This window comes from Ambystoma mexicanum, chromosome 4p (genome assembly GCF_040938575.1).
Source record: "Ambystoma mexicanum isolate Mex_15411 chromosome 4p, UKY_AmexF1_1, whole genome shotgun sequence".
Classification (NCBI taxonomy): Eukaryota; Metazoa; Chordata; class Amphibia; order Caudata; family Ambystomatidae; genus Ambystoma; species Ambystoma mexicanum.
The window spans coordinates 16,600,768-16,614,983 of NC_090927.1; positions in this window are offsets into that span (position 1 = coordinate 16,600,768).

Consider the following 14,216-nt stretch of genomic DNA (forward strand, 5'->3'; position numbering starts at 1 on the left):
CCATGGGGCAGGATATCCCTCCTCTCTTCCCATCACTGGCCTTAAGGAAACCACCTTAGCATGGATTCCTAAGTGGCCATGGGGCAGGATATCACCCCCTCTCTTCCCATCACTGGCCTTATGGAAACCACCTTAGCATGGATTCCTAAGTGGCCATTGGGCAGGATATCACCCCCCCTCTCTTCCCATCACTGGCCTTAAGGAAACCACCTGGGAATGGATTCCTTAGTGGTCATGGGGAAGGATATCACCCCCTCTCTTCCCATCACTGGCCTTCAGGAAACCACCTTGGCATGGATTCCTAAGTGGCCATGGGGCAGGATATCACCCCCTTCTCTTCCCATCACTGGCCTTCAGGAAACCACCTTGGCATGGATTCCTAAGTGGCCATGGGGCAGGATATCACCCCCCCTCTCTTCCCATCACTGGCCTTATGGAAACCACCTTAGCATGGATTCCTAAGTGGCCATCGGGCAGGATATCACCTCCTCTCTTCACATAACTGGCCTTAAGGAAACCACCTTAGCATAGATTCCTAAGTGGCCATGGGGCAAGATATATCCCCTCTCTTTCCATCACTGGCCTTAAGGAAACCACCCTGGCATGGATTCCTAAGTGGCCATGGGGCAGGATATCCCCCCTCTCTTCCCTTCACTGGCCTTAAGGAAACCACCTGAGCATGGATTCCTAAATGGCCATGGGGCAGGGTATCACCCCCTCTCTTCCCATCTCTGGCCTTAGGGAAACCACCGTAGCATGGATTCCTAAGTGGCCATGGGGCAGGATATCCCCCCTCTATTCCCATCACTGGCCTTAAGGAAACCACCTTAGCATGGATTCCTAAGTGGCCATGGGGCAGGATATCCACCCTCTCTTCCCATCACTGGCCTTAAGGAAACCACCTTAGCATGGATTCCTAAGTGGCCATGGGGCAGGATATCACCCCCCCTCTCTTCCCATCACTGGCCTTAAGAAAACCACCTTGGCATGGATTCCTAAGTGGCCATGGGGCAGGAAATCCCCCCCTCTCTTCCCATCACTGGCCTTAAGGAAACCACCTTAGCATGGATTTCTAAGTGGCCATGGGGCAGGATATCACCCCCCCCTCTCCCTCCCATCACTGGCCTTAAGGAAATAACCTTAGCATGGATTCCTAAATGGCCATGGGGCAGGATATCACCCCCCCTGTCTTCCCATCACTGGCCTTATGGAAACCACCTTAGCATGGATTCCTAAGTGGCCATGGGGCAGGATTCCCTCCTCTCTTCCCATCACTGGCCTTAAGGAAACCACCTTAGCATGGATTCCTAAATGGCCATGGGGCAGGATATCACCCCCCCTCTCTTCCCATCACTGAACTTATGGAAACCACCTTAGCATGTATTCCTAAGTGGCCATGGGGCAGGATATCCACCCTCTCTTCCCATCACTGGCCTTACGGAAACCACCTTAGCATTGATTCCTAAGTGGCCATGGGGCAGGATATCCCCCCTCTCTTTCCATCACTGGCCTTAAGGAAACCACCTTAGCATGGATTCCTAAGTTGCCATGGGGCAGGATATCCCCCCCTCTCTTCCCCTCACTGGCCTTAAGGAAACCAACTTAGCATGGATTTCTAAGTGGCCATGGGGCAGGATATCCCCCCTCTCTTACCATAACTGGCCTTAAGGAAACCACCTTAGCATGGATTCCTAGTGGCCATGGGGCAGGATATCCCCCCCTCTCTTCCCATCACTGACCTTCAGGAAACCACCTTGGCATGGATTTCTAAGTGGCCATGGGGCAGGATATCCCCCCTCTCTTCCCATCACTGGCCCTAAGGAAACCACCTTAGCATGGATTGCTAAGTAGCCATGGGGCAGGTTATCACCGCACCCTCTCTTCTCATCACTGGCCTTATGGAAACCACCTTAACATGGATTCCTAAGTGGCCATGGGGCAGGATACCCCCCCTCTCTTACCATCACTGGACTTAAGGAAACCACCTTAGCATGGATTCCTGAGTGGCCATGGGGCAGGATATCCCCCCTCTCTTCCCCTCACTGGCCTTAAGGAAACCACCTTAGCATGGATTCCTAAGTGGCCATGGGGCAGGATATCCCCCCTCTCTTCCCATCACTGGCCTCAAGGAAACCACCTTCGCATGGATTCCTAAGTGGCCATGGGGCAGGATATTCCCCCCCCTCTCTTCCATCACTGGCCTTCAGGAAACCACCTTGGCATGGATTCCTAAGTGGCCATGGGGCAGGATATCCCCCCTCTCTTCCCATCACTGGCCTTAAGGAAACCACCTTAGCATGGATTCCTAAGTGGCCATGGGGCAGGATACTCCCCCTCTCTTCCCATCACTGGCCTTAAGGAAACCACCTTAGCATGGATTCCTAAGTGGCCATGGGGCAGGATATCCCCCCCTCTCTTCCCATCACTGGCCTTAAGGAAACCACCTTAGCATGGATTCCTAAGTGGCCATGGGGCAGGATATCCCTCCTCTCTTCCCATCACTGGCCTTAAGGAAACCACCTTAGCATGGATTCCTAAGTGGCCATGGGGCAGGATATCACCCCCTCTCTTCCCATCACTGGCCTTATGGAAACCACCTTAGCATGGATTCCTAAGTGGCCATTGGGCAGGATATCACCCCCCCTCTCTTCCCATCACTGGCCTTAAGGAAACCACCTGGGAATGGATTCCTTAGTGGTCATGGGGAAGGATATCACCCCCCTCTCTTCCCATCACTGGCCTTCAGGAAACCACCTTGGCATGGATTCCTAAGTGGCCATGGGGCAGGATATCACCCCCCCTCTCTTCCCATCACTGGCCTTATGGAAACCACCTTAGCATGGATTCCTAAGTGGCCATCGGGCAGGATATCACCTCCTCTCTTCACATAACTGGCCTTAAGGAAACCACCTTAGCATAGATTCCTAAGTGGCCATGGGGCAGGATATATCCCCTCTCTTTCCATCACTGGCCTTAAGGAAACCACCTTGGCATGGATTCCTAAGTGGCCATGGGGCAGGATATCCCCCCTCTCTTCCCATCACTGGCCTTAAGGAAACCACCTTAGCATGGATTCCTAAGTGGCCATGGGACAGGAAACTCCCCCTCTCTTCCCATCACTGGCCTTAAGGAAACCACCTTAGCATGGATTCCTAAGTGGCCATGGGGCAGGATATCCCCCCCTCTCTTCCCATCACTGGCCTTAAGGAAACCACCTTAGCATGGATTCCTAAGTGGCCATGGGGCAGGATATCCCTCCTCTCTTCCCATCACTGGCCTTAAGGAAACCACCTTAGCATGGATTCCTAAGTGGCCATGGGGCAGGATATCACCCCCTCTCTTCCCATCACTGGCCTTATGGAAACCACCTTAGCATGGATTCCTAAGTGGCCATGGGGCAGGATATCCCTCCTCTCTTCCCATCACTGGCCTTAAGGAAACCACCTTAGCATGGATTCCTAAGTGGCCATGGGGCAGGATATCACCCCCTCTCTTCCCATCACTGGCCTTATGGAAACCACCTTAGCATGGATTCCTAAGTGGCCATTGGGCAGGATATCACCCCCCCTCTCTTCCCATCACTGGCCTTAAGGAAACCACCTGGGAATGGATTCCTTAGTGGTCATGGGGAAGGATATCACCCCCCTCTCTTCCCATCACTGGCCTTCAGGAAACCACCTTGGCATGGATTCCTAAGTGGCCATGGGGCAGGATATCACCCCCCTTCTCTTCCCATCACTGGCCTTCAGGAAACCACCTTGGCATGGATTCCTAAGTGGCCATGGGGCAGGATATCACCCCCCCTCTCTTCCCATCACTGGCCTTATGGAAACCACCTTAGCATGGATTCCTAAGTGGCCATCGGGCAGGATATCACCTCCTCTCTTCACATAACTGGCCTTAAGGAAACCACCTTAGCATAGATTCCTAAGTGGCCATGGGGCAGGATATATCCCCTCTCTTTCCATCACTGGCCTTAAGGAAACCACCCTGGCATGGATTCCTAAGTGGCCATGGGGCAGGATATCACCCCCTCCCTGTCTTCCCACCACTGGAATTAAGGATACCACCTTAGCATGGATTAGTAAATGGCTATGTGGCAGGATATCCCCCCTCTCTTCCGATCACTGGCCTTATGGAAACCACCGTAGCGTGGATTCCCAAGTGACCATGTGGCAGGATATCCCCCCCTCTGTTCCCATCACTGGCCTTATGGAAACCACCTTAGCATGGATTCCTAAGTGGCCATGGGGCAGGATATCCCCCCTCTCTTCCCCTCACTGGCCTTAAGGAAACCACCTTAGCATGGATTCCTCAGTGGCCATGGGGCAGGATACCCCCCTCTCTTACCATCACTGGACTTAAGGAAACCACCTTAGCATGGATTCCTAAGTGGCCATGGGGCAGGATATCCCCCCCTCTCTTCCCCTCACTGGCCTTAAGGAAACCACCTTAGCATGGATTCCTAAGTGGCCATGGGGCAGGATACCCCCCTCTTACCATCATGGACTTAAGGAAACCACCTTAGCATGGATTCCTAAGTGGCCATGGGGCAGGATATCCCCCCCTCTCTTCCCCTCACTGGCCTTAAGGAAACCACCTTAGCATGGATTCCTAAGTGGCCATGGGGCAGGATATTCCCCCCTCTCTTCCCATCACTGGCCTTAAGGAAACCAACTTAGCATGGATTTCTAAGTGGCCATGGGGCAGGATATCCCCCCTCTCTTCCCATCACTGGCCTTAAGGAAACCACCTTAGCATGGATTCCTAGTGGCCATGGGGCAGGATATCCCCCCCTCTCTTCCCATCACTGACCTTCAGGAAACCACCTTGGCATGGATTCCTAAGTGGCCATGGGGCAGGATATCCCCCCTCTCTTCCCATCACTGGCCCTAAGGAAACCACCTTAGCATGGATTGCTAAGTAGCCATGGGGCAGGTTATCACCTCACCCTCTCTTCTCATCACTGGCCTTATGGAAACCACCTTAACATGGATTCCTAAGTGGCCATGGGGCAGGATACCCCCCTCTCTTACCATCACTGGACTTAAGGAAACCACCTTAGCATGGATTCCTGAGTGGCCATGGGGCAGGATATCCCCCCTCTCTTCCCCTCACTGGCCTTAAGAAAACCACCTTAGCATGGATTCCTAAGTGGCCATGGGGCAGGATATCCCCCCTCTCTTCCCATCACTGGCCTCAAGGAAACCACCTTCGCATGGATTCCTAAGTGGCCATGGGGCAGGATATTCCCCCCCTCTCTTCCATCACTGGCCTTCAGGAAACCACCTTGGCATGGATTCCTAAGTGGCCATGGGGCAGGATATCCCCCCTCTCTTCCCATCACTGGCCTTAAGGAAACCACCTTAGCATGGATTCCTAAGTGGCCATGGGACAGGAAACTCCCCCTCTCTTCCCATCACTGGCCTTAAGGAAACCACCTTAGCATGGATTCCTAAGTGGCCATGGGGCAGGATATCCCCCCCTCTCTTCCCATCACTGGCCTTAAGGAAACCACCTTAGCATGGATTCCTAAGTGGCCATGGGGCAGGATATCCCTCCTCTCTTCCCATCACTGGCCTTAAGGAAACCACCTTAGCATGGATTCCTAAGTGGCCATGGGGCAGGATATCACCCCCTCTCTTCCCATCACTGGCCTTATGGAAACCACCTTAGCATGGATTCCTAAGTGGCCATGGGGCAGGATATCCCTCCTCTCTTCCCATCACTGGCCTTAAGGAAACCACCTTAGCATGGATTCCTAAGTGGCCATGGGGCAGGATATCACCCCCTCTCTTCCCATCACTGGCCTTATGGAAACCACCTTAGCATGGATTCCTAAGTGGCCATTGGGCAGGATATCACCCCCCCCTCTCTTCCCATCACTGGCCTTAAGGAAACCACCTGGGAATGGATTCCTTAGTGGTCATGGGGAAGGATATCACCCCCCTCTCTTCCCATCACTGGCCTTCAGGAAACCACCTTGGCATGGATTCCTAAGTGGCCATGGGGCAGGATATCACCCCCCTTCTCTTCCCATCACTGGCCTTCAGGAAACCACCTTGGCATGGATTCCTAAGTGGCCATGGGGCAGGATATCACCCCCCCTCTCTTCCCATCACTGGCCTTATGGAAACCACCTTAGCATGGATTCCTAAGTGGCCATCGGGCAGGATATCACCTCCTCTCTTCACATAACTGGCCTTAAGGAAACCACCTTAGCATAGATTCCTAAGTGGCCATGGGGCAGGATATATCCCCTCTCTTTCCATCACTGGCCTTAAGGAAACCACCCTGGCATGGATTCCTAAGTGGCCATGGGGCAGGATATCACCCCCTCCCTGTCTTCCCACCACTGGAATTAAGGATACCACCTTAGCATGGATTAGTAAGTGGCTATGTGGCAGGATATCCCCCCTCTCTTCCGATCACTGGCCTTATGGAAACCACCGTAGCGTGGATTCCCAAGTGACCATGTGGCAGGATATCCCCCCTCTGTTCCCATCACTGGCCTTATGGAAACCACCTTAGCATGGATTCCTAAGTGGCCATGGGGCAGGATATCCCCCCTCTCTTCCCCTCACTGGCCTTAAGGAAACCACCTTAGCATGGATTCCTCAGTGGCCATGGGGCAGGATACCCCCCTCTCTTACCATCACTGGACTTAAGGAAACCACCTTAGCATGGATTCCTAAGTGGCCATGGGGCAGGATATCCCCCCCTCTCTTCCCCTCACTGGCCTTAAGGAAACCACCTTAGCATGGATTCCTAAGTGGCCATGGGGCAGGATACCCCCCTCTTACCATCATGGACTTAAGGAAACCACCTTAGCATGGATTCCTAAGTGGCCATGGGGCAGGATATCCCCCCCTCTCTTCCCCTCACTGGCCTTAAGGAAACCACCTTAGCATGGATTCCTAAGTGGCCATGGGGCAGGATATTCCCCCCTCTCTTCCCATCACTGGCCTTAAGGAAACCAACTTAGCATGGATTTCTAAGTGGCCATGGGGCAGGATATCCCCCCTCTCTTCCCATCACTGGCCTTAAGGAAACCACCTTAGCATGGATTCCTAGTGGCCATGGGGCAGGATATCCCCCCCTCTCTTCCCATCACTGACCTTCAGGAAACCACCTTGGCATGGATTCCTAAGTGGCCATGGGGCAGGATATCCCCCCTCTCTTCCCATCACTGGCCCTAAGGAAACCACCTTAGCATGGATTGCTAAGTAGCCATGGGGCAGGTTATCACCTCACCCTCTCTTCTCATCACTGGCCTTATGGAAACCACCTTAACATGGATTCCTAAGTGGCCATGGGGCAGGATACCCCCCTCTCTTACCATCACTGGACTTAAGGAAACCACCTTAGCATGGATTCCTGAGTGGCCATGGGGCAGGATATCCCCCCTCTCTTCCCCTCACTGGCCTTAAGAAAACCACCTTAGCATGGATTCCTAAGTGGCCATGGGGCAGGATATCCCCCCTCTCTTCCCATCACTGGCCTCAAGGAAACCACCTTCGCATGGATTCCTAAGTGGCCATGGGGCAGGATATTCCCCCCCTCTCTTCCATCACTGGCCTTCAGGAAACCACCTTGGCATGGATTCCTAAGTGGCCATGGGGCAGGATATCCCCCCTCTCTTCCCATCACTGGCCTTAAGGAAACCACCTTAGCATGGATTCCTAAGTGGCCATGGGACAGGAAACTCCCCCTCTCTTCCCATCACTGGCCTTAAGGAAACCACCTTAGCATGGATTCCTAAGTGGCCATGGGGCAGGATATCCCCCCCCTCTCTTCCCATCACTGGCCTTAAGGAAACCACCTTAGCATGGATTCCTAAGTGGCCATGGGGCAGGATATCCCTCCTCTCTTCCCATCACTGGCCTTAAGGAAACCACCTTAGCATGGATTCCTAAGTGGCCATGGGGCAGGATATCACCCCCTCTCTTCCCATCACTGGCCTTATGGAAACCACCTTAGCATGGATTCCTAAGTGGCCATTGGGCAGGATATCACCCCCCCTCTCTTCCCATCACTGGCCTTAAGGAAACCACCTGGGAATGGATTCCTTAGTGGTCATGGGGAAGGATATCACCCCCCTCTCTTCCCATCACTGGCCTTCAGGAAACCACCTTGGCATGGATTCCTAAGTGGCCATGGGGCAGGATATCACCCCCCTTCTCTTCCCATCACTGGCCTTCAGGAAACCACCTTGGCATGGATTCCTAAGTGGCCATGGGGCAGGATATCACCCCCCCTCTCTTCCCATCACTGGCCTTATGGAAACCACCTTAGCATGGATTCCTAAGTGGCCATCGGGCAGGATATCACCTCCTCTCTTCACATAACTGGCCTTAAGGAAACCACCTTAGCATAGATTCCTAAGTGGCCATGGGGCAGGATATATCCCCTCTCTTTCCATCACTGGCCTTAAGGAAACCACCCTGGCATGGATTCCTAAGTGGCCATGGGGCAGGATATCACCCCCTCCCTGTCTTCCCACCACTGGAATTAAGGATACCACCTTAGCATGGATTAGTAAGTGGCTATGTGGCAGGATATCCCCCCTCTCTTCCGATCACTGGCCTTATGGAAACCACCGTAGCGTGGATTCCCAAGTGACCATGTGGCAGGATATCCCCCCCTCTGTTCCCATCACTGGCCTTATGGAAACCACCTTAGCATGGATTCCTAAGTGGCCATGGGGCAGGATATCCCCCCTCTCTTCCCCTCACTGGCCTTAAGGAAACCACCTTAGCATGGATTCCTCAGTGGCCATGGGGCAGGATACCCCCCTCTCTTACCATCACTGGACTTAAGGAAACCACCTTAGCATGGATTCCTAAGTGGCCATGGGGCAGGATATCCTCCCCTCTCTTCCCCTCACTGGCCTTAAGGAAACCACCTTAGCATGGATTCCTAAGTGGCCATGGGGCAGGATACCCCCCTCTTACCATCATGGACTTAAGGAAACCACCTTAGCATGGATTCCTAAGTGGCCATGGGGCAGGATATCCCCCCCTCTCTTCCCCTCACTGGCCTTAAGGAAACCACCTTAGCATGGATTCCTAAGTGGCCATGGGGCAGGATATTCCCCCCTCTCTTCCCATCACTGGCCTTAAGGAAACCAACTTAGCATGGATTTCTAAGTGGCCATGGGGCAGGATATCCCCCCTCTGTTCCCATCACTGGCCTTAAGGAAACCACCTTAGCATGGATTCCTAGTGGCCATGGGGCAGGATATCCCCCCCTCTCTTCCCATCACTGACCTTCAGGAAACCACCTTGGCATGGATTCCTAAGTGGCCATGGGGCAGGATATCCCCCCTCTCTTCCCATCACTGGCCCTAAGGAAACCACCTTAGCATGGATTCCTCAGTGGCCATGGGGCAGGATACCCCCCTCTCTTCTCATCACTGGCCTTATGGAAACCACCTTAACATGGATTCCTAAGTGGCCATGGGGCAGGATACCCCCCTCTCTTACCATCACTGGACTTAAGGAAACCACCTTAGCATGGATTCCTGAGTGGCCATGGGGCAGGATATCCCCCCTCTCTTCCCCTCACTGGCCTTAAGAAAACCACCTTAGCATGGATTCCTAAGTGGCCATGGGGCAGGATATCCCCCCTCTCTTCCCATCACTGGCCTCAAGGAAACCACCTTCGCATGGATTCCTAAGTGGCCATGGGGCAGGATATTCCCCCCCTCTCTTCCATCACTGGCCTTCAGGAAACCACCTTGGCATGGATTCCTAAGTGGCCATGGGGCAGGATATCCCCCCTCTCTTCCCATCACTGGCCTTAAGGAAACCACCTTAGCATGGATTCCTAAGTGGCCATGGGACAGGATACTCCCCCTCTCTTCCCATCACTGGCCTTAAGGAAACCACCTTAGCATGGATTCCTAAGTGGCCATGGGGCAGGATACCCCCCCTCTCTTCCCATCACTGGCCTTAAGGAAACCACCTTAGCATGGATTCCTAAGTGGCCATGGGGCAGGATATCCCTCCTCTCTTCCCATCACTGGCCTTAAGGAAACCACCTTAGCATGGATTCCTAAGTGGCCATGGGGCAGGATATCACCCCCTCTCTTCCCATCACTGGCCTTATGGAAACCACCTTAGCATGGATTCCTAAGTGGCCATTGGGCAGGATATCACCCCCCCTCTCTTCCCATCACTGGCCTTAAGGAAACCACCTGGGAATGGATTCCTTAGTGGTCATGGGGAAGGATATCACCCCCCTCTCTTCCCATCACTGGCCTTCTGGAAACCACCTTGGCATGGATTCCTAAGTGGCCATGGGGCAGGATATCACCCCCCTTCTCTTCCCATCACTGGCCTTCAGGAAACCACCTTGGCATGGATTCCTAAGTGGCCATGGGGCAGGATATCACCCCCCCTCTCTTCCCATCACTGGCCTTATGGAAACCACCTTAGCATGGATTCCTAAGTGGCCATCGGGCAGGATATCACCTCCTCTCTTCACATAACTGGCCTTAAGGAAACCACCTTAGCATAGATTCCTAAGTGGCCATGGGGCAGGATATATCCCCTCTCTTTCCATCACTGGCCTTAAGGAAACCACCCTGGCATGGATTCCTAAGTGGCCATGGGGCAGGATATCCCCCCTCTCTTCCCTTCACTGGCCTTAAGGAAACCACCTGAGCATGGATTCCTAAATGGCCATGGGGCAGGGTATCACCCCCTCTCTTCCCATCTCTGGCCTTAGGGAAACCACCGTAGCATGGATTCCTAAGTGGCCATGGGGCAGGATATCCCCCCTCTCTTCCCATCACTGGCCTTAAGGAAACCACCTTAGCATGGATTCCTAAGTGGCCATGAGGCAGGATATCCACCCTCTCTTCCCATCACTGGCCTTAAGGAAACCACCTTAGCATGGATTCCTAAGTGGCCATGGGGCAGGATATCACCCCCCCTCTCTTCCCATCACTGGCCTTAAGAAAACCACCTTGGCATGGATTCCTAAGTGGCCATGGGGCAGGAAATCCCCCCCTCTCTTCCCATCACTGGCCTTAAGGAACCCACCTTAGCATGGATTTCTAAGTGGCCATGGGGCAGGATATCACCCCCCCCCCCTCCCTCCCATCACTGGCCTTAAGGAAATAACCTTAGCATGGATTCCTAAATGGCCATGGGGCAGGATATCACCCCCCCTCTCTTCCCATCACTGGCCTTATGGAAACCACCTTAGCATGGATTCCTAAGTGGCCATGGGGCAGGATATCCCTCCTCTCTTCCCATCACTGGCCTTAAGGAAACCACCTTAGTATGGATTCCTAAATGGCCATGGGGCAGGATATCACCCCCCCTCTCTTCCCATCACTGAACTTATGGAAACCACCTTAGCATGTATTCCTAAGTGGCCATGGGGCAGGATATCCACCCTCTCTTCCCATCACTGGCCTTAAGGAAACCACCTTAGCATTGATTCCTAAGTGGCCATGGGGCAGGATATCCCCCCTCTCTTTCCATCACTGGCCTTAAGGAAACCACCTTAGCATGGATTCCTAAGTTGCCATGGGGCAGGATATCCCTCCTCCCTTCCCATCACTGGCCTTAAGGAAACCACCTTAGCATGGATTCCTAAGTGGCCATGGGGCAGGATATCACCCCTCTCTTCCCATCACTGGCCTTATGGAAACCACCTTAGCATGGATTCCTAAGTGGCCATGGGGCAGGATATCACCCCCCCCTCTCTTCCCATCACTGGCCTTAAGAAAACCACCTTGGCATGGATTCCTAAGTGGCCACGGGGCAGGAAATCCCCCCCTCTCTTCCCATCTCTGGCCTTAGGGAAACCACCGTAGCATAGATTCCTAAGTGGCCATGGGGCAGGATATCCCCCCTCTCTTCCCATCACTGGCCTTAAGGAAACCACCTTAGCATGGATTCCTAAGTGGCCATGGGGCAGGATATCCCCCCCTCTCTTCCCATCACTGGCCTTTAGGAAACCACCTTAGCATGGATTCCTAAGTAGCCATGGGGCAGGATATCACCCCCCCTCTCTTCCCATCACTAGCCTTAAGAAAACCACCTTGGCATGGATTCCTAAGTGGCCATGGGGAAGGAAATCTCCCCTCTCTCGTCCCATCACTAGCCTTAAGGAACTCACCTTAGCATGAATTTCTAAGTGGCCATGGGGCAGGATATCATTCCTCTCTTCCCATCACTGGCCTTATGGAAACCACCTTAGCATGGATTCCTAAGTGGCCATGGGGCAGGATATCACCCCCTCTCTTCCCATCACTGGCCTTAAGGAAACCACCTTGGCATGGATTCCTAAATTGCCATGGGGTAGGATATCCCTAATCCCTTCCCATCACTGGCCGTAAGGAAACCACCTTAGCATGGATTCCTAAGTGGCCATGGGGCAGGATATCCCCCCTCTCTTCCCATCACTGGCCTTATGGAAACCACCTTAGCATGGAAATCTAAGTGGCCATGGGGCAGGATATCCCCCCTCTCTTCCCATCACTGGCCTTAAGAAAACCACCTTGGCATGGATTCCTAAGTGGCCATGGGGCAGGAAATTCCCCCCTCTCGTCCCATCACTGGCCTTAAGGAAACCACCTTAGCATGGATTTCTAAGTGGCCATGGGGCAGGATATCACCCCACCTCTGCTCCAATCACTGGCCTTAAGGAAATCACCTTAGCATGGATTCCTAAATGGCCATGGGGCAGGATATCACCCCCCACCCTCTCTTCCCATCACTGGCCTTATGGAAACCACCTTAGCATGGATTCCTAAGTGGCCATGGGCAGGATATCCCTCCTCTCTTCCCATCACTGGCCTTAAGGAAACCACCTTAGCATGGATTCCTAAATGGCCATGGGGCAGGATATCACCCCCCCTCTCTTCCCATCACTGAACGTATGGAAACCACCTTAGCATGGATTCCTAAGTGACCATGGGGCAGGATATCCCCCCTCTCTTCCCATCACTGGCCTTAAGGAAACCACCTTAGCATTGATTCCTAAGTGGCCATGGGGCAGGATATTCCCCCTCTCTTTCCATCACTGGCCTTAAGGAAACCACCTTAGCATAGATTCCTAAGTGGCCATGGGGCAGGATATCCCCCCCTCTCTTTCCATCACTGACCTTAAGGAAACCATCTTAGCATAGATTCCTAAGTGGCCATGGGGCAGGATATCACCCCTCTCTTTCCATCACTGGCCTTAAGGAAACTGCCTTAGCATAGATTCCTAAGTGGCCATGTGGCAGGATATCCCCCCTCTCTTCCCATCACTGGCCTTAAGGAAACCACCTTAGCATGGATTCCTAAGTTGCCATGGGGCAGGATATCCCTAATCCCTTCCCATCACTGGCCTTAAGGAAACCACCTTAGCATGGATTCCTAAGTGGCCATGGGGCAGGATATCCCCCCTCTCTTCCCATCACTGGCCTTATGGAAACCACCTTAGCATGGAAATGTAAGTGGCCATGGGGCAGGATATCCCCCCTCTCTTCCCATCACTGGCCTTAAGGAAACCACCTTGGCATGGATTCCAAAGTGGCCATGGGGCAGGATATCCCCCCTCTCTTCCCATCACTGGCCTTATGGAAACCACCTTGGCATGGATTCCTAAGTGGCCATGGGGAAGGATATCCCCCCTCCCTTCCCATCACTGGCCTTATGGAAACCACCTAAGCATGGATTCCTTAGTGGCCATGGGGCAGGATATCCCCCCCTCTCTTCCCATCACTGGCCTTAAGGAAACCACCTAAGCATGGATTCCTAAGTGGCCATGGGGCAGGATATGCCCCCCTCTCTTCCCATCACTGGCCTTAAGGAAACCACGTTAGCATGCATTCCTAAGTGGCCATGGGGCAGGATAGCCCCCCTTTCTTCCCATCACTGGCCTTAAGGAAACCACCTTAGCATGGATTCCTAAGTGGCCATGGGGCAGGATATCCCCCCTCTGTTCCCATCACTGGCCTTAAGGAAACCACCTTAGCATGGATTCCTAAGTGACCCTGGGGCAGGATATCCCCCTCTGTTCCCATCACTGGCCTTAAGGAAACCACCTTAGCATGGATTCCTAAGTGACCATGGGGCAGGATATCCCCCCTCTGTTCCTATCACTGGCCTTAAGGAAACCACCTTGGCATGGATTCCTAAGTGGCCATGGGGCAGGAAATCCCCCCCTCTGTTCCCATCACTGGCCTTATGGAAACCACCTTAGCATGGATT